Source organism: Oxyura jamaicensis, chromosome 5, assembly GCF_011077185.1.
Source record: "Oxyura jamaicensis isolate SHBP4307 breed ruddy duck chromosome 5, BPBGC_Ojam_1.0, whole genome shotgun sequence".
NCBI lineage: Eukaryota > Metazoa > Chordata > Aves > Anseriformes > Anatidae > Oxyura > Oxyura jamaicensis.
In genome coordinates, this window is record NC_048897.1 from 58,197,642 (window position 1) to 58,223,028 (window position 25,387).

The window sequence follows — 25,387 nt, forward strand, 5'->3', positions numbered from 1 at the left end:
CAAATGCTCCAGTACCAGAATGCTGTGTGTGCCTACACTGCAACTTGGAGTTTCTCAGAAAGGTAAGCTTAATTTAGAGTTGGAACACCTGAGCAAGAGATTTCTCACATACAGACTTGTAAAGAAAACAACTCTTTTGCTACCTTATGCTTAAGCTGACAGACTCTGATAACCTTCTGTTTCTTCACAGATTTCAGGATCAAACCATAGCTGTGACTGGGCACAGTCCTCTGAGTCCTCCAGCACTAGCCCTTCCCAGATAGGCAATACAGAAAATTGAATTAAAAGAAACACAAGTACTTACAGGCAGCATCAGTAAACACAGCTGAATGTAAATACAGCTAATAAAAAGTGTGTGCCAGGCTGATTTTCTCAGAATATGCAACTAGTACTGGATCTACCTCAACTTTAGCCAGCACCGAAATGAGTTCAACCTTGGCAGAAAAATGCAGAGAAGAACATTTTAACACAGCTCGTCTCTGTAGTGGCTGCTGTTTATATAAATATAATTTGGCTAAAGCAGAAAACTGGAGATGTGCTTAGATTATTTTTGAAAAGATGTATGCTTCCTGGGAAGGGAAACGCTTAAAAGAGAGAAGAGGAGCGAACGTTTCCTGGTATTATACTAGCGCTGCTGTTGGAAGTCCTCCAGCCCCATAAGGGATATCTCTACTATTTCTTCAGTAAGGTTCCTGAAGTGGAAATAATAACACTTCCTCAGTGGAAATGAAAACACTTTAAAAGCATCATCACTGGCCAGCACATGGAGAAGTTTTCCCATTACTGTAAATGTGGTTTGTCACAGAGTCAGCATATCATACTGTTAAAATATTGATTTGATTTTTGGTCCTTTCTATGTTAGTTTTAACGCTGTGCGTGAAAGTGAAAAGGCTGCATGTGAAAATATATATTCTGCAAATGTTACAGAAACATCGTTCGCTAATTTGTCATGATAATACATTCTCTGTGCCTCTAAACTGTCAGGAGAAAAATTAGACTCATTTGAGGATTTAAAAAAAATACTCTTCTCTTTCATTTTCTCCTTACCTCATAAAAGAGAAAAAGCTTAAAACCTGGCATGTTCTGCTCTGGCAGGGTTGGAAAAGAATGTGAATAAAAACTTTGGAAGAAATCTAAGAGAGTCCAGTGGGGAAATGCTGATGTAATTTCAAATGGGATTAATCCATTGATACAGTTGCTGAGGATTTGCAGCCCTGTGATCAAATGCATTAATTTGATGTAGGATCTTGAAAACATCTAAATTTTCAGAAAGCTGAATTTCACCAATCCTATTTGCTAGGTCAGTTCCCTGATTATTTGAGCAGATTTCACACTATATAATTTCCAGTTTTGCCACCTTTATGAGGATTGCGTTTTCTGATATACACAATCTTATCTATTAAGGTCAGGGAAGAATTCCTGAACAGAAGTTAGTTCCTGACAAATTTTATACTGATTAGTCATTAAAATTCCTCTTCTCACCAATCCTTTAAAGTCCGTGGTGGTGACTTTAGAGTGTGAGCCTACATAATCAGCCTAACCAACTGCATGAAGTTTTATTAAACATGTCTCCGCAAAAGTTTAATTTTTCCATGCTCTGCTGCAGTTCACACTGAAACATTCATGATAGTATCTTTTGTGTAGATAAAAGTAAAAGATGGAAAGTGATTAAAAAAAAATCATAGGACTTAACTGGTTAATCTCCTCTCCCATACTCTTCCCAATATGGCAAATAAAAAGTAAAACAAAACATGCTTCCATAGTAAAGTTCACTTGTATTCCCGGATCTGGTTTTTAGAAGTTGGAAAACATCCATTTTGTATCCTAGCACATTCACTCAGATTTTTCTTTAGGTGTTTTTAACAGAGTATTAAATTTAAAACTAGACTCACTTTGTATTTGAGCAGCCTAAGAACAAGCATATGGTTTCAATTGAAATATTCCAAAATCTCCTTGTTAAAAAAATCATTCCCTTTAAGGAACATTCTTATAAAATTCTACTTGAAGAAGCAGGTGAAGGGATACTATTTACGGTCAGCTCTATATTTATTTTTGTGCAGTCATGGTTGACTGTTCCACAGGTTTTTAATGATTTTGTGCACACAGAGCACTCATTCAGCAGTCCTAACACTGCGTTATTCTCTCCTGCCTGAGGTTTGCACAGAATATTGATAGGGAATTTGTGCCTCCTACTGCAATTTATGACTTTCATGTAGAGTGGCATGACTTAGGACCTCACACTCTAGATGACTTGCTTCTGGCTTTGTGAGCCCTTCTATGGGCAATGCAAAACACACCCTGATAAACCTTACCCCAGCACTGTCGTTTATGAAGACCCACCTCAAACTGAAGCACACAGGCAGCTCTGCAGGAATGCCACGTGCCCACTTCCACGTTTATGGTCAAGAAGCCAAGACATATGATTGGCTTTAATGGAAAGACGTTGGATTGAATAAAGTTTGTGGGTTAATTTAGGTTTAGGAAATATTACGTCTCTTCCCGCTTGGTTGGCTTGGATGAGAAAACCCTGGGCCCGCTGCAGGCATCAGAGCCTCTGCTTGAACACCACATCCAGTCACACAAATCAGTCCCTTATGGAGCTATAGCCCCACTGAAGTTAATGGAATTAAAGTTTGTGAAAATGACGCTTGAATGACTTTGCACGAGAACACGACTGAGAACTTGGGTGAACTGAAACCTCTCAACACAGGGAGGGATGGGCCTTGCTGCCAGTGCCACCGCTGTCCTGCTGAAGCAGGGCACTGGGCGCACCCCCAGGGGGAAGTGATGTGAGCTGAAGAGCTACGTGTACCAGCTGCACTGCCTCCCACCTCGGGTGGGGTAAGCCAGGACGGGGCAGCAGTTTTATGCTCCCAGAGCCTGTGGCAGAAGACGAACCTGCTTTTTCCTGGGGACTGTTTTGCTGGGAGAGCAGTTCTAGAGCTGTGGAAGACTCGGAAGGATTTCCTCCAGGATTAGACAGATGATGCCTGAGCTGAATGTGCTGAAGGGTCTCAGCATCCAAACACACCCAAGTGCAAAATGGAGCAGCTTCTCACTAGTAAGAGAACTAATGTCTTCATTTTACAGTGGGCAGCTTTGGAGGTGTTTAAAAAGCTTTGTGGAGCCTTAGGAAGGTTCAACCAAACCAAACGAATGTGGTGATGGCTGTTTGAAATGAAAATTTACATTAGGGTATATCAGGAGAATGAAAAGTACCTGGAAAGTAGGGCAGGAAAACCCATCCTCTACAAGAGTAACTCTCATGCAGAACACCTCTGCAGGTGAAATGGCTGCAACGTGCTCTGTTTGCTCTGGGCTAGCAGTGTTTGGAGCGGAGGGAGCGCATCAATGCATGGTTCCTTCTCTTTCTCCTCCCACGTGCAATGGAAGTAGTGGTCTACAGAATTCACTTTTCAGCAGTAAATCTGCAGGTGGCAGCAGAACGGCTGTACAGAGAGGAATAGTGAGGGCGTGTGGCCTCTTTCACCAGATTTTCCTAACAGCTTACGGCCAACACATCCAGAAGCACAAACATTGCTTTCAAAAAGGCAACGCGTATTCCCCTTTCTGGCTCCCCAGTTGTATGTTACGATATAGCAGCCATAACCCCCAGGTAAATCCTGGCCCCTGGCACTGTGCCATCCATTAGTTTTTGGGAGGTGGGATTTCACCCTTGGTTTCAAAATGGCTGAATCACTAGTTCTCTACTTTGCCTTCTTAAAATATATTTTGCAGGTTATGTTCCTGTAGTAGTATGTCATTGAACTTCAGTTCACTCCCTTTTTGTAGAAAGTCTGCACATGAGATGACAGCAAGGGACGCCCAATCATCTGTTTTCTTAATCTCTTACATTTATGTGTAAATTTGATGAAGGGGTAGTTTACTACAAATAAAAATGCTTGGAATAGCAGCAAAGATTTCTTTGGATAATGAAACCATGCAGGTTTTCCTATTTTCTACTTATTTTCACACTTACCTCACAAAGCTCCTTTTGCAGGATACAGTTTTGCGATGTGCTTGACCTTTGTTGCACCAGGAATTTCTGCTTTCAGAGGCACTGTGGGGTTGGCTCTTGTCTCAGGTGCAGTTCTGATGATCTTGTCATTCCTGCTACAAATTAGAGGCACTGCCATTACACATACTTACATGCTGTTATGTATTTAACTTCAAAGAACTACATTTTGATCACATTCTCCTGTTGCTGAGAAATATTTAAAAAACCACATTATACATACAAACTGATTGAAACTACCAAGTATTAGGCAAAGCTAACAGTACTATCTGAAAAGTCATGGCAGTAGATTGTAGTCTTTTGGTTACTTTTAAAACTGAAGAATTTGAACTAAAAAGGAGATCTGATTACTGAGATGGATGCACTAACCAAAGCATACTCAGAAATATATTCAAAATAGCTGAGCTTTCTTTGAAGTTGTACTCTCCTTGTAGAACTATGAGCTGCAAACTCAAGCTTGTTTTGTGATGTTTTCTGACGTTCTTGAAAATGTATACACAGGATTTTCAAGAGCGTTAAAGTGAACCATGAGCATTATACTACAGCTTTCAGGAAGACTTGCAGGTTATAAATGGTAGCTAAGACCACTAGTTCTGTGGAAGTTATTTAAAACTTATTATTTGCACTTCAGAAAATCTCTGTCTTATTCCATTAGTCAACTTCCCCCCCCTCCCCCCCTTTTTTTTTTCTTAAAGGGATCAGATTAGTCTTAAGTCATTGTCGAAAAAAAAGGATCAGGAGTCCAAAGCTGCTTCAGCATAAACGGATAAAATACCTACCTCAATAACTAAGATACTCAGAAAGAGATATTGAGAATGGTATTTTCTAAAAATATTTTCTCTAACTTGCTGAAGGTGATGAGAACTTTACCTGTATCTTCAATCAATTGGACAGAGTCAAAAAGGAATCTTGGAAATATTTTGCTTTATATTGTAATTGGCTTGCTTGCACTTGGCTTAGCTGCAAATTGCTTGCAGACAGTAGCCTTTTCTCTTTTCCTTTTTTTTTTTTCCTTTTTTTTTTATTTTTTTATTTTTTGGTTTGACAGCCTTTTGGGAATCACACAGTGAATAATAGAGGAATCATTATTTGTTTCTGGAAACACACATTTCCAGAAATGCTAGGCATTTCCAGATATGAGTAATAATTCCTAGATTGTTCATTGTGTTAATTCCAGATGATTTACAACAAAGAATTTGCTGTCGATCAAATTGTGGCTTACATAATGCTTCCTAGCAGTTCTCTTTGGCCACCAGCTATTTGGCAGTAATTGTTGATACGTGATGGTTAGCCTTGGGACAGAGTTGTTGCATAAGAAATAGCATCATAACAGAGAATACTTCTGGAGCATATTTTCAGACGAGTTTCCTTTCTCATGAGGTATGCGAAAGTGTTGGCATTTACAAGACTTTTGGGTTATCAAATGTTCAAACAATTATCTCAATGATTTGATGAAGAACTGCTAGGTGATTAAAACATTCTCTTGGCTAATGCAAATAAAATACTTGATCACCTTATGCATACAACTGTAACGATAAAAAAATGTAAGTCTGGTCTAAATTGGAGATTAAACTGTATGCTCTGAAGCCCTGTTTGTTATTCTGGTGCTCTCCTGCTAAAAATTCCATTTGCATCTCTTCATCAAATACATACATTTGTTACTAAAGTAACTGCACATATAGTCAGTCATGCACAGTAATGCAAGAGCAATCCACTCCAGACATCCTAACTTTTCCAGGTTACTTCATTGGTTACCAAATAGCTCTTTTGTCCAGATGTTACAGCAGTAAAGATGTTGGAAATGGAATGCACTAGCAAATGAAAATGCATCTAATCTTCTCTGGAATGGCACAGAATATTCTCTTTCATCATATTCCCTTTGTCTATTAGAAGCAGAAGGGCCTGTAGGTGTACTATGACTGTATGAAGAAAACCACATCCCACTTATTGAAGCTAATATATAACAGTTAATAAACAGAATGTACTAATACTTTGAATATGCGTAACAGTTCCGACACAAGAAAATGGGACTTGAAGAACTCAGAATAATGATCTATCTTATGTGCCTCTAGAATCATCCAAACCATAGTAGATCTCAGTGGATTCCCCAAGGTCACACTTCTGGGCACTACCCTCAGCACCAGCAGCTGTGGGACCTGTGACAGGCTGAACAAGCACAGCAAATACACTTCCAGTCCTACCTCCTCTCCTGACTTGGACCAGATGCTGACAGGAGGCTCCACTGCCAAGTCCAAGGCTCTGGATCTTGCAGGTGACTTTTTGGAGTGGATGCACACCAGAGTTTGAGGGGGATTTGAAAGCAGGCTTTTCTTCACTCACAGTCGTAAGCACCAAAGCATGTGAGACCAGCCAGCACATGTTCCACTGTAACAAAACCCAAACCAAGAGTTCATCAGTAGTCAACACCTGTAATTCAGCTGCAATAGTGAAAAACAGCACTAGACTGCTGGACCTCTAAAAAGGAGGGCAGCAGAAATGTATGACAGGCAACGTGTGAATGGAGTTGTGCATTGTGCCTTGCCCAGACAGGCAAATGCATCTGCAGTGCCTAGTTAGGAAGAAACGCTTTGGGCAGCATGCTGGTTTGAGAGGAACGTGGAGTATTTGTGCATGGTGAGAACAGTGGTAAAGTGTTGTTTTTTTTTATTATTATTATTATTTTTTAAAAAGGAATCTAAGGGAATTCTGATTTTCTTCAAAAGAATGGGCAGTGTCCATCAAACAGAATAGAAATACTTAAGGCTACATCTTGGCCATGTTGAAACCAAAGAGATAACATGAAGTGGCTTTGGACACACCTGTATTTCGTCTGTGCACATTGCTGTGTGAGAAGATCCTTTCAGGTATATCCCAGTGGCTCCCAGACTGACAGGAGGTCAGGACACATTCCCAGCCCTTCTAAATGCTGTCATCACTTCCTTCTGCGTGCTTACGTATTTTATGTGCCTGGCTAAAATAGTGTCAGTTCCTACATACCCTGAGGTGAGGGAGCCCACTCTGACATGATAATTCCTGTAGATTCATAAGGAGAAAAAATGGACCTGCTTTTCCATCTGTGCCCGGGGACAAATTAAGGCTGAAGACCACATTCCCGTGTGTATTTACCTGTGTCCTACCAAACCTGGCCGCGTTAGTTGTATTCAGAAAGCAAAGCATATGCTGAGACCTCACAAGACAAGGGTCTAAGGCAGCAGATGTTTTCTGTAGGATCATCCCCACCAGCAGGTCGCCCAGGTGAGGCAGCAGGTTTCAGACAACGTGGGTGATCTGCTGAGAGGACTTCCAGAAAATGTGTTGAGCCTATGTCCCTTCCAGTCATCTCAGCCATCCTTCCCACTAATTGCTTTGTATTTCTGGAACTGTACTCGTCAATTTAAGGGTAACCCACAAAACAATCACAGAAATTTTGTTTTGCCACCACATCTTTTCTATCTAAACCACAAGTAATACTAGAAGCTGACCTTACCAGAACAAAATACAAACAAGTATAAGCCAGAAAAAAATGCGGAAATAGCATTTTCTTACCATGACCCTGAAGATGAAAAAGACAAGTCTGGACAGAAATGCTTACAAATCAGAAAAAAAAAAAAAAATCAAAGAAAATATATCTCAGGCAAGTATATTTTTTCACTCATTTAATGGTGAGTGTTAGCTATTTTATTTCAGGAAAAATCCATGTAACAGATCAATAGTTCAAATTCATGAACAACTTCTAAGGCTGGCAGCTATTTAACATTATTAAAACATTGCCTTTCAGTAACCTAATCTACTAAAAAAACAATACCCAGGATTGCTGCTACTTGCGCTACTCAGACATGAAAAAGAAAGCATCAAACCTTTCCTGAAAGCTTCGCTGGATCCCAAGGCACACTCGGATGCTCCCATGCTGGCAAAGGTCAGAAACACCAAGGCTTTGTACAGCTGCTTGCTTTATTTGTTCTTGCTGCACTTGGGCCAACTATAAAAAGCTCAAAGGCTTGTACGAACACGTCAAAAGCAGGTACAAGGAGGAACAGTCTCTCCCTCCCAATTTCTCATCCCCACTGCTGTGCTAGGTCCTGGGCAGCGCGTGTACTCGGCTGAGCAACACACGTGGCCTCTGTCCGGCACGGGGACGTGGGGAGGGGGGCAGCTGTGGCAGGCTGGCTCATTCCCAGGCATTCTAGCACTTGCTCTGTTTTTAAACCCAGTTTTAAAAGAGAGCTTCTTTGATCAGACTGAGTGCAATTCTTGCAATGTATTATAGTCTGGAATCATCTTTCATTTTGCCATCAGTACCTAACCTGGTCTGGTACATGGTTTAGGATATTCATCACAGAAATTTCAGCTGCTCTTAGTGTGTATGAGGGTAGTTACCTCCTTGAGAGGATACCTTGATATCTGGGGAAGCACTGGAAGTAGAAATTCATAGATTCAGAGGCGTTAAGACTATTTTCTAAGCAGTCACTGACACATCCTCTCTTTTTGGCTCATCCCCTTGTGGAAGACAGATAACAGTACATATGTTTTACCTTCCTGGGTTTTGCAAGGATTAGTTAGAGGTGTTTTTTTTTAATGTGTACTTTGACTTTTGTGGACTGTATTTGGCAATGGGAGAATGGCAGTGTAATTCCTTGTAACCGCAGGGGACCTGTGACTTGTGCACCAGGGCTGCGTGGGGATGTATGGTGTGCATTACAGCGCAGGCACAGACCCAGCTGCTCTGTGCAGCACACCACTTAGAGGCATCGCAGTAGCTGTACGGCTGAAATATTTTCTTACCCTTTCCATTAAGTTTAAGCCAGCAAAAAGAAAGAAAAAGACTCACTTCCTGCCATGACATCACTCTGAAATATTTAAACCATACACATTGCCTCAGTTTAGTCAACTTTCCCCTGCTGTTTGAATGCAGTCCCTTTTATTTTGCTAAAATGTCTGAGGACAAGCAAATGTTCAGACAGCATTTGCTGCCGGTCTGTGCCTTGCACTGATTCTTAGCCATGCACCCAGCTCAAATCAGCCTACAGCAGAATCTCTTTGGTGGCAAACAACCAAACCTAAACATAAATAGAGGCAGGCTCGCACAGTCCAGAGGTTCACAAATGAAGTGCCTTGAGGCTCAGTAGGTGCTTGCCCCCAGCCTCTATTTCACCCAAGTTTTGTGTTTTAGCCCCGCCAGCAGGCTCTCACACCTCTGCCCCGGCCAGGCTGCTCCCACCTGCGTGCCACGGGGCTGGCGGTGCTGCCAGGTGCTCCCATGTCAGTCCGAAGCCATCGCCCTCCTGCACGGCAGCCAGCCAACACAGGAGGAAGCCTTCAGAGTCCCCGCTTGCATTTGCAGCTCAGGCAGCTGTTCCTTGTCTCCTCCAGGAGAGGGGCTGGGGCCACATCTGCCTGTGGTGCAGCCAGCTGGTTGGACCATGCTGACCTAAGCCTCAAATGCCTTCGTAGGGCAGCCAACTGCTTAGCAGCTACGTTCTGCTTTTCAACAGGACAGGAAGCATGGAGAACGGCTGCAAACAGATTAAAGCACTCCAGCGCGTCGTTCCTATCAGAACAGGGTGGAGACTCTAATACCACTCCAAATCTTGTCTGGTAATAATAGTGAGGGAGAATTGATGCCGTGATCCACAGGTTGCTATAGACTTTGCACACAAGATGAATAAGCTGTCCCTACAGAACTGTCTCACCCCACAGCTCAGCACAGTGCTCCACTGGTTGTTGCGATGAGACCTCTCCAGGGGATGTCCAGCCAGGCCCAGAAGTCCCCCAGGTGGCACCTGCTGTGCAAAGGCCAGCTGACAGGCACTAGCTGCACACTTCACCATGCTAAGCAACAGCCCGGGTGGAGAAGCTGGCAGTCCCAGCAGCTGCCTGAGCAGTTCTTCCTGCTGAATGAACCAAGCCGTGCAGAGAAAATTACAAATACTCAGTAGGAACTGCTCTGACTGATACAGGAATGTTAACGTAGGGCGGTCTTCTGTAAGTAGCTAATGGAGTAGTCAGGAGATGCCTTTTTTTTTTTTTTTTTTTTTTTTTTTTCCCAGTTTAAGCTAATGAAAAGAAACAGCTCATGCATTTAGCAGGGTGGTCCATTAGGACCACGGCCTGGCTGCATGTAAGAGTGCAGCAGAACAGCATTTTGGAGAGGCTCACCTGATCGGGCCACAAGATGCTCTTCCAAGGACCTTGGCAGTGGAGTCTCCCATCACCATCCAGAGAGCAATTGACCATCCTCTTGAAAAGATCTGCTCCTTGATGTGAGTATCACCTGTGCAAAAGATGCCGATTGGTTAGGATTTTTTGTTGTTGTTCCCAATAAACGCTGTTTCCACAAGTCTGTGCAATGGGAAGGAAAACAGGAGTGCTGAAAGTCTGCAGTTGCAGTACTCAGCATTAGACATAAAAACACAGCCCAGAAAGTCCATTCTGCCATAAGTGGTCCATGGCAGGTGGGTTCAGTGCTGAAACCCTGCCTGGCACGAAGCTAATGCCGGCACTCACTCAAGATAAGGTTTACTGCTGGAGGCCACCGAGAAGCAGTGGCCTCCTTCCTCTTTGAATTTGCCCAAGGGGAAAATGCAGTGGCTTCCAGGTGAGACTGGGGTGAGATTCACTATTTTTACAGTTTTTTATCCTCTGAATTGCTAGGTCGCTTTCTCCCTGAACAACAGTGAACATATGACATGCAGCTGTTGCCCCAGAACGAGATCCGCTTGCTTACTTTCCCCAAATGACTATTTTGTAATTCTCCTTAATAACAAGAATTGTTCTATGACAGTTAAGTATGTGCCTCTGGAAAAAGAAAGGATCTCAGTTGTATGGACCTCATCGTTGTTTAGGTGCAACAGCATGCTCCACATCAACCGCATCTAGGATATGAGCTAACAAAGATGAAGCCATACAATTCTTGCTGTATTTTTCTTGGACACTTGCTCTTCCTAGACAGCAGTGGGAAGCTGTCCTGAAATTGCTTTTATAGTCTGTAAATATGGCAAATTTCTCCGTGATCCTGAGTGCTGCCTGAAATGAAACATATAATTGCATTTGGAAATGATGGACGTAGTGGCACGAATCCAGCAATTTCTGAGAACTTGGAGGCGTTAGGGAAGAAACATCAGTTTAAAGCAAAAAATAAAATAAAATAAAATAAAATAAAATAAAATACTGCCATCAAGAGGTCAGCGAGACAAGCCCTTCCAACTAATTGCCCGCTGAAGGTATAAGTACGAGTCCTTGGGGGAGTCATCGGAATGATAACCTTGGAAGCTGGATGCCGTTAGCTGATAAGTGAGATTTGGGCTCTATGCTGGGGAAATCTTTGGGATTGCTGCTGTCTTTGCCAGCAGTCAGAAAGCACCAGGCTGCCATATACAGGCGTAGCTTCTAGCCTCGCGTTATCTCGGGTACTGATAGCAGCTGTTTGTGGCCATATTTCAGGTCAAGATAAGCACCCAAGTGTTTACCTAGCTTCACCCATGACGCTGCAGATTGCAGCGAGGTCTGTGCTGCAGAGGCCGTGCTGCTAGCAAACAGTTATTGAGCTGGCTGCTTTACAGCTAGCTCCTGCGGCTGCCCAGCTACCCCAGTGCTGCTGACATTAATACGACTGGAAATACCCCTGCAAACTTAAAGCAAGGTTCTGTCCCAACACAGGGTAAAAAGGGTAAAGCACAACCTAGCCTGGAATCTCTTAAAACAGCCTCCCTGGAAATACCCCGTGGGGATGATAGCAAGGGCAAGGTTAAGCACGTTGTATTCCATCTGTTCATTTTTTTAATCACGGCCACTGTGAGAGAAAAATGAGAGCAGCTTGTACGACAGAGGCATGGGAACTTTAGCCTACATGGAGATTTCCTTTATCGCCAGCTGTTATCAGTGAGCTAGGAGCAATGATGAGGTGATAAAAGCCCAGGCAGCCTTTATGGAGAGCACACACTGAGGAATCAGGCAGACTGAAGAAATCAGTCTGGTAAGTTAAAACCATTTACAGAAGGCTTCCACAGAACCCAGAGGAAAATTAAATTCCCACATAACTCACCCGGCCAGCACAAGGATACTGAAAAGCTGAAACCCCCAAAATCTTTTCAGTTAAAACCCCAGAGCTTTCAGCTTTTAAGCCCTTTAAAACAAAATACCTGAGAGGAACAAGGCAATTGTTAACAACAGCTCAAGCAGTTAACAAGCGAAAAACCATCTCACCGTGCTTCAGACTGGCTCTGAGAAAGGGCTGAGACCACTTCTGAAACCGGGCACATTTGCTTTTTCCAAAACACTGCTGAACACAATTATTTCCCTGGTACTTTCCACTTGTATATAGGGGAAATGAGAAGAGATTCATTAACCATTATGAATATATTAGTTTAAGAGGTTTCCATTTTAGCATAATACTGTACACCAAAATAAGATGGTTTATCTACAGGGAGAAATTTGCTGGATTTGGAAACAAAGGTGTCTAGGAAACCTGTAAATGCAACTGTTTAGGATTTATTTCTGTTAGTAGCCAACCCTTCTGCTTTACTTATACTTGTCTCTTCCATAGAGCTTCTGATTTTGCAACCTCCTGCTGCCTGGGTGTGCAATCCCCTCCGATTCTGTGCGAGCACAGCTGCAGCCTTACCGTTACCGGGCACAAAAGGGAGCATGTCAAGTCCCAACCAGCTGAAGCCTTGTGTATACGTAAGTGCTGGTTATGTGAAACGTGAAGAACAGACTGACATTCATCAGGTTGGCGGGTAAAATTCTTACCCTCCCGTTGCCATTTCTTATTTTCTTTGCATAGCAAGTTCTGCTTGTGAGTAAGACTCTGCAGCAGTAAGTTCCGGGCAAACGACAAAAAATGACAGTTTCTGCCCAGAAGAACACGTACACTAAATCATCAGATCTAAAGGAACTCCTGTTTAGATAGACTTCAGAAACATTTATGCCTTTTCCTCAAACCAAAGAAATGAAGTCTTCTGTCAATTTTTCCAATGGGAACTATCTGCTTCTTGTTTTTCATATATATATACATGAAAAACAAGAAGTTTATATATATATATATAAATATATATATATACAAGGAGTTTTATATATATATATATATATTTCCCTTTTAGGAGACCACTACTTTCTTTATCTTGTTTAACGGTTTAGTCTAAAATATTATATTTCCTTCACCAATTCTTTCTTGTCTCTGACCAATGTTTTGAATTACCATACTGTGGCTTCATGCTCATGTGACCAGGAAATAAAGCTGTAGGCTGTGGTTGCATAATATAATTCATTATAGACTCACAAGCTTACTTTAACAGCAGCACTTTTCTGCAACAGTCTGGTCTCGCTTTTTTCCTTGCAGTTATCACCATACCTCCATATATTTCTGCAACTCTAGGTAGCTTCTAACAGATTCACAGTTCCAGTGCTCCTGGGATAGGAAGCGGGGATAAACTGAAGGAATACAGTCTGAACTATTTGACATTTTCTTCATATCAGGAAAAAAAAAAAAGGGCATGACAAAATCCTGTGTCAAAAGTATCAGCTAGGAAGGACAGAGCTTCCGTGGGCATCCAGCACAAAAATCAATGGAAGATGCCAGGTTGAGGTAATATCATTCTTCTCATAGCAGTGAGAAATGGTCGTGCTCAGTTTTCCCAGCATGTCTGACCCAGTTGTGGCAGCTTTGCCAGTCAGGGATTGCAAAGTATTTTTGCTTTTAAGGGACTTGAACTCAGTTTGCCCTGAGATTTGGTATGCGTTGTTTGGTGTGCTCTGGGTAGGGCTAGTCTCCCAAATTTCAGACATTTGGCCAAAAGATTCTTCAAAGATACATATCCCCAAACTCTTATTTTTTCTTAAGCTTGGCAAATTCTAGCAATTTGGGTATGTTCAGACTCTGATCTGCTCAGGCCCCAGACAGCAACACCATCTCCTGCAGAGCACTCGCTCTCCAGGCAGGGTAGCACTGCTGAGACTCATACTCACAAAAGGGCTTTGTAGCTGCGAGGCTCAGAGCTCAAAACTAGCTTGAAACGGTATAGCTGGGCCAGAGGAGTCAAAAAACTTTCCAGTTCATCCATTCACCTCTGAATACGTGTCATCTTTATACAGCATAGCACTGCTTAAAATTGAGTGCAGGCAAACACCTTTACACAGACGGTTCTCGTCTGGGTGCATTTTTTTTTTTTTTGCTCTGATGTCTGAAGATGTACAATAAAATATGTCTTTTCATCAACAAGATAGCCCTGCTGTTTGCTACTTTGTTCTCGCTGCCTTCTTCTGCAGGAAACATTCGGTCTATTTGCATCTGTTTATGGAAAGAGAACAACCATTTCAAGGGAAAGAGAAAAAAGAACAGCAAACTGGGAAAATGCCTTCTCTGTCAGCACTACCATATTAATAGCGCTTGCCGTTTCACTCAGTAATAAATAACCAGCCATTCCTTCCTTAAAAAAAAGAAGCAAGAACACACCCTCAGCCAAAAACATCCCAAGCAGAAAGGCCAAGTTTCCATAAGTGCAAGACTACATTAATTATGTGTCTAAACAGTCCGTGGCGCTTGCAGAGAGGAACCCATCTCTTTCTGAGCTGTTACTTTTAAAATGTATTTTCAGCCCTCTGCAAAGCGGTCGCGGCCCCTCAGCGAGCAGGTTTGCTTTTAGCGCTGTGCGGAGATGCAGGGCTGGGAGGGAAGAGGAGGGAAGGGGCAGCCCCCGTGCCCTGCCCGGGCTCCCCAGGCGCTCGGCTCAATTTCAGTTTCGTCTCAAATCAAACAATTCTGACTCGAATCTCTGGTTGCACTAATTCACAGAATAAGCTCAATTAGCTCCTGCTAATTCATCGCTGCGAAGTATCAGCATTCGAGCCTCCCGTGGCTCAAGTTTCTTTCTGCATCCATATATAGATGCAGAGCCTCTGCCTAGCAGACTTGCTGATCTAGCACAGCTCTTTCCTTTGGAAAGTCTGACATGGAAAGCAGCTCTGTAAGAAGTTAAAAAGGCAGTGTTGAATGTACTCACAGCAACATTTATTTTCATGTTTGTGTTTACCCTCTGTTGCTAATGGTAAAGATTCAGGAGTCTGTAAATGATCCTTCTCTGCTGATCCGGCCCATCCTTCAGCAAGTCAGTAACATGAGGATTTAAATCCAACAAAGTGCTCTAGGTTAAGCATAAACTTCTTTATATTATGAAATGAAGAGCAACTATGGTGCTATTATTTTTGTCTTATGGTGCTATTATTTTTGTCTTTTTTGTGTGTATGTAACAATTTCTTTTGCAAAAGAAGAGCAAAATTTATTTAATGATGGGATTTTCTACAAAAGTACATTAAAAATGGTAACATGTGAGTAATACATACTTGTGCAATCACATCTGAGGTGTGATTCAGTTTATAACCTTTCTCCTGCTCTTTTCCAGACACAGAATGAGATTTGCTATTGTTTGCCTCAGTCAGAAGGTATCGATTCTCTTTACATATTGGAGCAATTAACCAGTATAAACAGCATATTCTGAATCAAATTAGCTTTAATCACAGGGTCTAAACTAAATTGCATTCATTGTATTTCCAACATGCCATGGCTAAGCTTTTTATTTTATGAAAAACCAGACAGAAAGAAAACATTATCTCAAAGATGTCAATGGCTTTTAATGTAGATGAGTGATTTAGCGGCAGCCCTTCAGGTTGCGAAAGCTTTGCCAGTGGCTCACTGGCAATAGGCAGATCTGCTCCAAGACCAGTTTCCACATCGTGAAAAGGCCCATGGAAAGGATTTTGCAAAACGCTCATACCGATCGCTATATGCTACTCATAACTGAAATTGCAGTGACATGTATCATTTTCATCTTCGTGTTTACTGCTGTAGCGAACTAATAGTAGAGAAGAAATAAAACAGATGCCATGTGATGAAATCAAGGCATCTTGCTTGATGCTAAGAAGAGCATACAGCCTGGTTCCTGGCCTTTATACATGTCCTTAGCTTAAATGTGGATCTCCATATATGCCTCTGCTTACGAAGGCACTTATCCCTACCAGTTAACAGAAGGCAAGTTAAAAAGAATTGGAAAATGACAGCATTATCTCTTCTCTTCTTGTAAGCTCACTTAAGCAGCACTGGGACTGGAGGCCATAAAGCTCTGCAAAGCCCAAGGGGAAAGATGGTCTGGGGGCCAAAATCTGTTATCACCCTGAGCCATCACAGACACTTTTTTTTTTTTTTGTAGTCCTAGATTAGATTATAGTGAAATATTTCCCCAGTTAACAGTCACGTGCATAAGTTTTCCTTCCTACCTTTCTTATTTAAGAATGAAAATCTTGCATTCCCACAATTCTGAGCTGTGCACGATCACCGTGTACCAGTTTTGGTGATGAAAGTCTACGCTTTTTCCCAGACTACCAAAATGTACTGCGTAGGACAATCGGTTGTTTATCTTCCTTGATACTTACACTGTCATAATTTACCGAGTGGATGTCTCCCTCACTCGACCTTGCAGGGGTTTGCAGGTGAAAAGGAACTTTGCCTGTCCTGCCTGATCACGGCCAGTGGTAGAGACAACATGAGTTAGGAATCCCTCAGTTTTCCCTAACCTGATGTTTTCCTGGCTCTGCCATTGATTTACTCTATACCTGCATGCAAGCCACTTCATTTTGTGTATGTAATATTTTGAGAGCTCGTGGGTGCTCCTTAGCACCTTTTTGAACAAATGACCGTAGGAACAGTTTATCTCATGCTTTTGAACTCATGACCTAATGTTAAAATTTAGGTTATCGGCAGCAAGGTATTAGAAAACCATACGGGATTATATGTATCTTGATCAGGTATTACAAAGGTCTCACCTTATGGGGTCCAGTTCCTGGTCCAGAGACCATCTCTAGTGCTGTCTGAGCTTATGGACATAGTTGAGTCTCCTGGATGTAACTGCAATTCAGAGAGAGAGTAACACTTAAAACAACATTGTGGTAGACTAGCCATAGGGAATTCAGACACAAACGTGAACACAGGAAAAGAATCAGACAAAAATATCCAGTAAAAGACTGTTTAGCTATGTTTTGTTGGAGTGTTTCAGTTTCAGCAAGTTTTCACTGACACCAAGGTAGGGGCTTCTGGATCCCAGAAGAGCTGTTCCCCAGTGCTAGGGGACGCATTCCCAATTGAGATGCAGACACTACGAACAACTCTTACTCACTAGCAACAACACGGACACGAATGAGAACTCCAGTGAGCAGCTGGAAGAGCTGCCTTGTTAAAAAAAAAAAAAAAGAATTGGAATTGGTTTGATTTAACTCGAGCTAAACACGAGGAAAACTTTTGCATGGGCTTGAAATCCGGCTTCTCAGGTTGCTCCAGAAGGGAATTTCTTATCTCCGAGGCTGGTCCTTTGCTGCTCGAGGGGCTGGGTTGTGTAATCCTTTCCTTAACCTGACTGTACACCTTCTTTTGCAAGATACAGCTATGAAAGGCAGACACCTCAAAATATATTATGAACAATTTTACAGGGGATCAGGTTTTATTAAATCACCTCTCACATAAGAAAGTATCTAGCTTTATGGAGAGAGCACTCCTCAAAGGCAGACTGTTTTTTGGTCAGTTTCCAGAGCTTCTGCTTAAAGCATCCACGTTCCGGCTCTGCTCCCAGTGCCCAGACCTCTCCCTGGGTACCCAGGGGCTGGACACCCATTAAGTTTCCATTTCAAAGGCCAAAATGGCACTCAAGCGTTGCCTAACTTTTATGCTGGTCTTCTACACAGGGCAAACTTGCTCTCAAAATCCAATACTCATACAAATAAATTGTTTCCTGAATATCAGATTATGCTAAATACGATCAAGTATGTTTACATTTCTAAGATAAGACTGCTATGCTGTATTTCATCCTTTGATTACAGCTTTCCTTGTAGCCATCCAGAATATGAAAAAGAAATAAGAGAAACTATAATATGGAGATCTTGCGGTTTACAAACACATCTTTTGGTGCCGGCAATGGCTATCCCATGATCCCAAATCTGACAGTAATGGCTGCCAGTTACCATCAAAGCAACGTACATGATCAGAAAACACAAACTTGCATGTACTTTGAACTTAACACAAAACAAGTTTTTGTCTAAGACTCACTTGCCAGGCAACAAAATCATAACCAAAATTTAAATAAAGAATTGGAATTAAAAGGATTTTTAAGGACAGCTCATCCTTTAGAATTAAATGGAGCATAGAGCTCACATATTATTGCACTCTTTAGAGGTGGAGATAACATTTCAGATTTGAGGTAGGTCATTTTCAGACCCACTTAGACTGGCACATGCCTTTAATACTCTAAAGTACATTCATTATTTTCGGATAAAAACTAAAGTTCCTCTTTTTTTTTATGATTTATTGATTATTCCGTACAATTATTTTCTATAAAGATAGAAGATACATGAAGCACTGATATGCTTCATCCCCTCCCTCCGTCCTGAGATGATGCAGATCAGTTTTTGCAAAGATCGTTGCTGTGACCCTCTCATTTTGGCAGGAGGTAGCATGACTAACTTATTTCAAGTGTGGAGAAAGACTTATGTCAAAACCCCTTCCTTTTACCGTGCATTTTGGTTCTCAATGAAAAGAAGAGGGAGAAAGCACATTGCATAGCCAGGCAAGCAGCTGAAAGCGGCTCATGAATTCATGTTCTCTGAATTTTAAGCTAAGTTTCAATCGACCTGAAAACTGAAATTCAAACCCAAGTGAGATTATCAAAACACTGTAATTTTTCATGATCCTTGACATACCTCTCGCGTGCACTAAGCAGAGCTGGGGAAAGTTTTGAGATTCATGATGAAAGGATTAAGTATTGGAGGATCTAAACATACTTAGAAGAACGGCAGATTTCAACTACAAATAACATTTGGTTGGTGAATGCTGTTCCTCATGGCTTCAGCATTGTTATCCTGTCTCAATGGTCTCAAAAAAAAAAGTTCTGCATTGATAGGATTTTTCTAAATTGGTCATTTTAAGGAAATGCTTTTAGGGGTAAAATCTTAGTTACGTTGGAGTCATCAACAAACCGTATGTAACTCTAGACAAGTCGCCCTCTCCAGAAATATTTAAGAGCTGCTAGGGGGCGGTAGCAGATCCACAGGTCCGTGTGGTGTAATAAACTAAGGTTATCCAACTTGAACAAGATGATTTATTGAGTTCTTCAGGAACTGCTCTTGGAACTAATATTTTCGTTAGTGATTTTGGCACAAAGACATCAAGGATATTAACAAAATACGGTAGTGCCCTAAAACTGGAAGGCATAGTCAATACAGACTGGATCAAGAATTTATCACTTGCAAACTGTAACAGAAATAAGATGAAATTTGGCAAGAACAAGTACTCTGGAACCGAGAGCAAGGATTTCTGCCTTGAGCTTGGAACTCGGCAAATTAAATGGCAGAAGGAGAGAAAATGCTTTGAGTATTACTCGATCACAGGATAACTAAACCACTCTAATGCAGCTGTGGAAGAATCAGAATGGAGCCTGGTGTATTTCGACCAAGATATTTTGGACGGAAACAAAGAAGTATTAGCGTGATTGTTAAAGTATTAGCTGGAGTTTATCTTGAAGTGAGTTAACAGTCATTTCTTACTAAAGCAAGATTATGTCAAAGTGCACAAGAACAGAGCAGTCTGCTTTATGGGGGACTGGAAGACACTCGATGCATTAAGCTTAGTAAAATAAAGCCTGAGAAGCAATATAGCTGCTTTCCATAAATACACGATGAGCTAAACATTAGGAACATATGAGAACCATTTAAGCTAAATGACTATATATACACACATACATGTAGCAAATAGACATAAACTGGATGGAAATGAGCCATCAGAGAAGAAAAGTTCTTGAACACTCTCCCAGTAAAACACCACAGGCCAAGGACTGAAACAGTTCAGCAATGAAGGTCGAGCAGCTTATGAAAAGAATTATATGCCACTGTTATCCCCCACGATATGGAGCTGGTTTCTATAAGCCAGAGGGCTGACGGGGAGTGTGGTCCAGGTTCCCGCTGAGCTCACCCAACCTATTTTGATGAGCAGAGGAAAAGCCCAGGAACTGACCAGCACAGCGTGCCTCTGGCTAACACATCGTGGATGCTCATCACCACGACCCGTGGGGAAACCAGGGTGGCACTGGGGAGGAATGCCAAAGGTTAATCCCATCAAGTATTGTCTCTAGGGGAACTAGTGCCACACAGACTGGTGCCTGCCGCGGGGCCAGGAGGTGCCTGGAAGGGGAGCTGCAGTTGGCCAGAATACCAACTGGAAAATGACGTCTGTTAGTTCTTATTTTCCAACTGCTTGACTTGACAACCTGGACTTCATCTTGAAAGTACATGAACTTGAAAAATCAGATCCTTTTTGCCTCACACGGGACACCTCTGGGTGTGTTGTAAGTTAGGTTCTCCCTACCTCAACTGACTTAGAATCTAAATGTGAACGTTCACTATCTTCTGTGAAATACCTTCTCACAAATATTTCAATTCCAGTTGAACAAACGTTTAATCTAAGGATGTACTAGCAACCAAAACATTTAAGCTTCATAACATTTAATAACTTTTCCCAGGAACAAAGTCCCTATGCACTCAAATGTGTTGTTCCCCAGGCTGGCTTTACAGAAAACCAAGCTGAGCCTCAATATGCAATATTACAGCTAAAATATCAAGATCTATACCACAAACTTGCAATATCTGATTTAACTGATGGCAGAAGTGGCCTTGTTTGTGTGGTCAGTATAGTGAGATGAGTCTTTTACTTTTTTATTAATTAAAAAGCAGAAAAGTACTGGAGGAATCTCTTTCTCTGCTGCATTCTGAGAGACAATGCCATCTCTTGCATACATCACCCCCCACACTCTTTTACTCTTCTGCCTTTTTGTCCTGTGTTCATTTGCCACCCAAGACAGGCATCAGTGTACTTCGGTTCCAGAAGTTTGGTCAAAATTTGGTATATCCATCATAACTGCTGGTGAAATCTCTCAATTAAAAATGCAGCTTTAGTCCAGACATGTAAACAGTTTCATATCTGGATTTATGGACTCCAGATCAGCTGGAAGCCGGCAAACACCATACTTTAGGATGAAAGAGATTATTCTTCAGGTAGCATGGAGTGTTTTGAAAGTTTAATGCAGAGAGAGAGATTTTCTGTTTGCTGTGAAACAGAAGTGGAGCTCAGGGCTGGACACAGTCTGCACCAACTTGTTTGAAGACACTTCCAATCAATGTGCGCTGGCCTGGCCAGCAAAAGCTCATCAGTTCTCACAGACTATTAATTTCAAAACTCAGGCTTAGAGGCTGTTGCAGCTAAGCAGGTGGCTTTACCCACTGAAGAGTGCCCTGGCAGATGCTGGCTCCCTCCAGAGCTCCTAGGAGCAGCTGGCTGAAATGAGCTTGCTGGAGAGGATGAAAGCCACCAGAGAAGCTCTGAGAAAAAGGGCTACAGCAGTGACTAACATTAGCATCGCCTGCAAGAGCTGAGACCACACAGGAAGGTTTAGATGTAATGCTTGAAGCCTTTGATACGCATACTTGTGTTGAGCACGCCGGAGTGGAGAGTTTGCATCCCGAGGGCAGGGGGAGATGGCAGAAGGAAGCAAAGAGATGGTACCTGGAAAAACTGTTGCAATCTTCCGAAATAGCTGCCTCACAATAGAGCTACTGCCAGCACAGTTCCCATCTATAGCGCTCTCACGCTGGCAGCTGACCAAGCCATTTCACAGCCTTGCTGTCCATATGTGGTTCCTAGACTATGTCCAAATGCAAGGCAGTTTTCAGCTGTCCAGGTAAGCCTCTTCCTCAGCAGACAGAGCACAGACGGACTCATGGGACTTTCAAGCAGATTTGGCAGTTCTTGCTCTCTTCTCCCTACAGTCTGCTGCGATGCCTGAACAGCTTGGTTACTTGGCAGATTCTCTGGACCCTTTGCAGTTTCCAGTTGGGTCTGAGCATGTGGGTCCAAAAAGGGCCATCAGGACCCGACTGTCTGAACTGGGCACAGGCATCGCATAACCTCAGAGTCCGTATCCACAACTATCAAAAGGGGCACAACCAAGAAGACTCATCTCCAAATCTCTGAGAAACCTGTAGGCAATGTATTATGGATTCATACTATATGTAAATCACTACCAACCCTACAATTTTTCCTGCTTCCCACAAATGACCATAGCTCCATACACAGTTCCCTATATTTCTCAAGAAATATAGGGAATTTCTCACCCTGATTTTGCTTCCCCAGCAGAAAAGCCTATGTCCTTGACTAAAATTGTTAGAGAAATCCATTATCCGATTTGGCCTCGTGTGATAATAATTAGCAATTTGGATTCTTGTTTGATTAAGTTTATTTGAAGCTACAAAACATAAATTAATGAATAAATGGAGAATCATAGCAATTTGCACTTATTTGCAGGCTGCTTTTTGTAATAAAATATAGACTTTTTCTGCCTGGTTATCTTAATTTGTTGGTTACCTAAAAAGTCGTACATACCATAACTAAAATTATACGTAAGCTTTACCAGTAGAGCAATTTGGTAAAATCCTTTGGTTGTTCTCTCTTTGAAAATCTAGTAAACATAATTGGTTACAAAATCCTATATGTGTACTCATGCAGATGTGGCTTTAGGCAATTTCTAGCTTGCATGATTTTAGATGAAGTAAGTTAATCTGCGATGTCTAGACTTTCTTTCCCACGTGACTCCAGTATGGAAGGTTTTGACCAGCACTGTCCTAACCTGCATAATTTATACATCTGTAGTGTATTTTCACTGTACACGGGCCAAGTTCCTAGAGTAATCTTTGCCAAGGAGCTTTTCCAGGTCTTGTTTGATCAGTCAAGCCACGATTCTAACACCAAATCCCTTATTACCAAACAACAGGAACCAAGCGCTAATTTGCTAGATAATGTTTTGTCCACTTAGTCTGTTTAAAACATAACACAAAACCATCTGATCTTTTTGTTCTTGCTTCTGTAAAGGATTTTTTTTCCCTCTAAACTTGCAATGAAACGTTCTTGTCAAGATATTTGTTGGTGCTAGAAGAACAGATCTGTTTGGTTGCTCAGCAGCTCTTTATTTCGTTTAGATTGCTTGCACAGATTCCTGACTTGGTAGAATATATACATTATATTATAACAATATAATATTCTAAGTATACGGAACATAAGATGTATCTTTGGTTCGGGTATTTCTGCCTAAGGACAGTCTTAAGAGTTCTACTAAAATAACCAGCCTTAAAAGATACTTACAAAAACTGTAAAGAGAAAATACTGGCAATAATGCAAGTCTAATCTCTAGCATCATTTCTCTTGTAGGTTCAGACCTCATTTGGATATACAAATAACACTAGGAAAATATTTCTATTCACTATTAAAATGATTGGCTTTGTGGAAAGGAACAGAGTTCCTGCCTTGGATTTACTTTAGCCTGCAATTTTGTGTGCTTTGATTTCACCTCGCTAACTTCAGTCTCCTGGTCCCACTTAAACAGCACAGGGACAATACTACACATACAAAATACTTGGAGTGTTTTATCAGAAACATGACTGAAAAAGACATCAAAATGATTTTACTTCTAGGCCTCCGTATTAACCATTTCTGCAGCAGCTCATGAGGATGGGCATCTTGTGTTTAACTGGCTGAGGTGCAATCCTGAAAAGAGGACCTAAGTACCATTAGTGCCTGTATGTAAATCCTCCTGTGGCTCACGAAGCAGTCAGACTCTTTCAGAAAACAATGGTTCACACTGAAGTTCATTACCACGGGTTGAAATACTCGCTGTTATTAGAGTAACCTGCATGCCCAACCTTCTACTTGTGGCTGCGTGTTTCACCAGCAAAAGGAGAAAGGCAACTAACCCTCGAGATACTGACAGTTTCCAGCGTAGGGAATGCTCACCAAGGAATTACGCAATGAAAAAGAGAGATGAGGCATATCTGAAGAAATGATGTATCTTCTTTCTGAATCCTTCCCCTATCTCCAGGGCCCAGCACTGCATTCTGGTCCTAACGTGTCTGGCTGCATCCTATCTACCTTATCTGCCAAATCTCTGAAGTTCCTCTGGGGTTTCTGTAACAACTCAAGACGATGAGATAGAGCAGATGTCTTCTTCCCTGAGAGATTTCTGGTGTCTTTTTGGAGACTCCAAAGGTCTGGGACTTTCTAGCCCACTTTGGCTAACCCTGCAGCTCTTGCACTGGGAACGGTGCTGGCAGGGATGCCTTGGGAGCACTACAACCCACAACCCATGCTGCTCCTGAGCACAGCCCTTTTATTTGTCCTGTTCCTGAGCTGAATCCAGGGCACTTTGCACCGTCACTGTTAGAGCAAGAGGGGATTTGACTGGCAGTCCCAAGTGCTGCATGCCCAAGGCTTGGCTGTGCATAACACATTTCACTCATCATGTAATCCCACAACAAAGCCTGTGACCTGACAAAGAACTATCCTGCCACCCTTCCAGCCCCCAGAGCAACCCTCCTGCAGCAAGCAAGGCTTGGTTATGCTTACAAATAAATGTTTCCTACTTCACGATCCTCCTGACACCAATGTTGGCAGCACCAAGTGCTTCTGGAACAGCCTTTTCCAGGAAAATGGGATCAGTTTCGTTAGCAGTCCTCCACGGGCTCATTTGGGTTTGAGAGTGACATGTGGAAAATCCATGAAATCATACCTGTCATAAAGAAAGCTGCAGAGCTGTGGCTATGCTTTACACAACCTGCTTCTCACGGACAGTTTTTACTAACTGATTGCGCTGCTGGCAGGGTTTCCCAGTCTTACAAAACTGACGCACACCAATCATCTCCTCAAATCTGCTCGCCTTCAGGATGTACATCGAGCTCTTGGGACTCAGAAAGAGCCACCTGCATCCTGCTGTCTGGGAACGCTACATGCATACACACACACATACATGGACACATACACGCACACATTCATAAATACAGATATAGAACACAATCTTGGTGTTGTCCCTAACCAGAAGATAGTTCACGGGTTCCCGCTTATTTATCTTTGAAACAAATACTGATGTAATTAAGTAATTTGTGTTTATAATCACAAACATCTTGCTTCACAGCACTGTTACAAGCTACATTTTTCGTGATGTAGCACACGGAGAATGAGCCATATGTCTGCAAAATGAGCCACGTACGTCGCTATGTAGAAGCAGTATTTTCAATTTTAAACATAACTCACGAGAACCGTTGGGTACTTAATCATTCCTACACCCTTTCTCCGTGGATGCAGAGCCTCAGATAATGTCGTTCAGATGAGTTTGCTGTGATTACATCGGTGTGAACGCATTTCAAAATCTCAAGGCAGACGTTTATAACACAGACTCTTCCCAACGATAATAACCACGCTACCGACGTGCTGTGCGCAGGAACACGAGGCTCCTTCTTCTC

The 25,387-nt window shown here is 42.1% G+C and overlaps 1 long non-coding RNA gene across 1 annotated transcript in view; it reads right to left on the reverse strand.

The window, feature by feature from the left end:
- LOC118168165 overlaps nucleotides 1-25,387 on the reverse strand; it is a 94,841-nt gene that overhangs the window by 2,021 nt on the left and 67,433 nt on the right. The window contains exons 2-6 of the long non-coding RNA XR_004751397.1: nucleotides 16,829-16,910; nucleotides 10,172-10,286; nucleotides 6,217-6,400; nucleotides 3,980-4,113; nucleotides 144-245 (exon numbers count right to left, since the gene is read on the reverse strand). This is a non-coding gene — a long non-coding RNA (uncharacterized LOC118168165). The remainder of the gene's footprint in view (nucleotides 1-143; nucleotides 246-3,979; nucleotides 4,114-6,216; nucleotides 6,401-10,171; nucleotides 10,287-16,828; nucleotides 16,911-25,387) is intronic.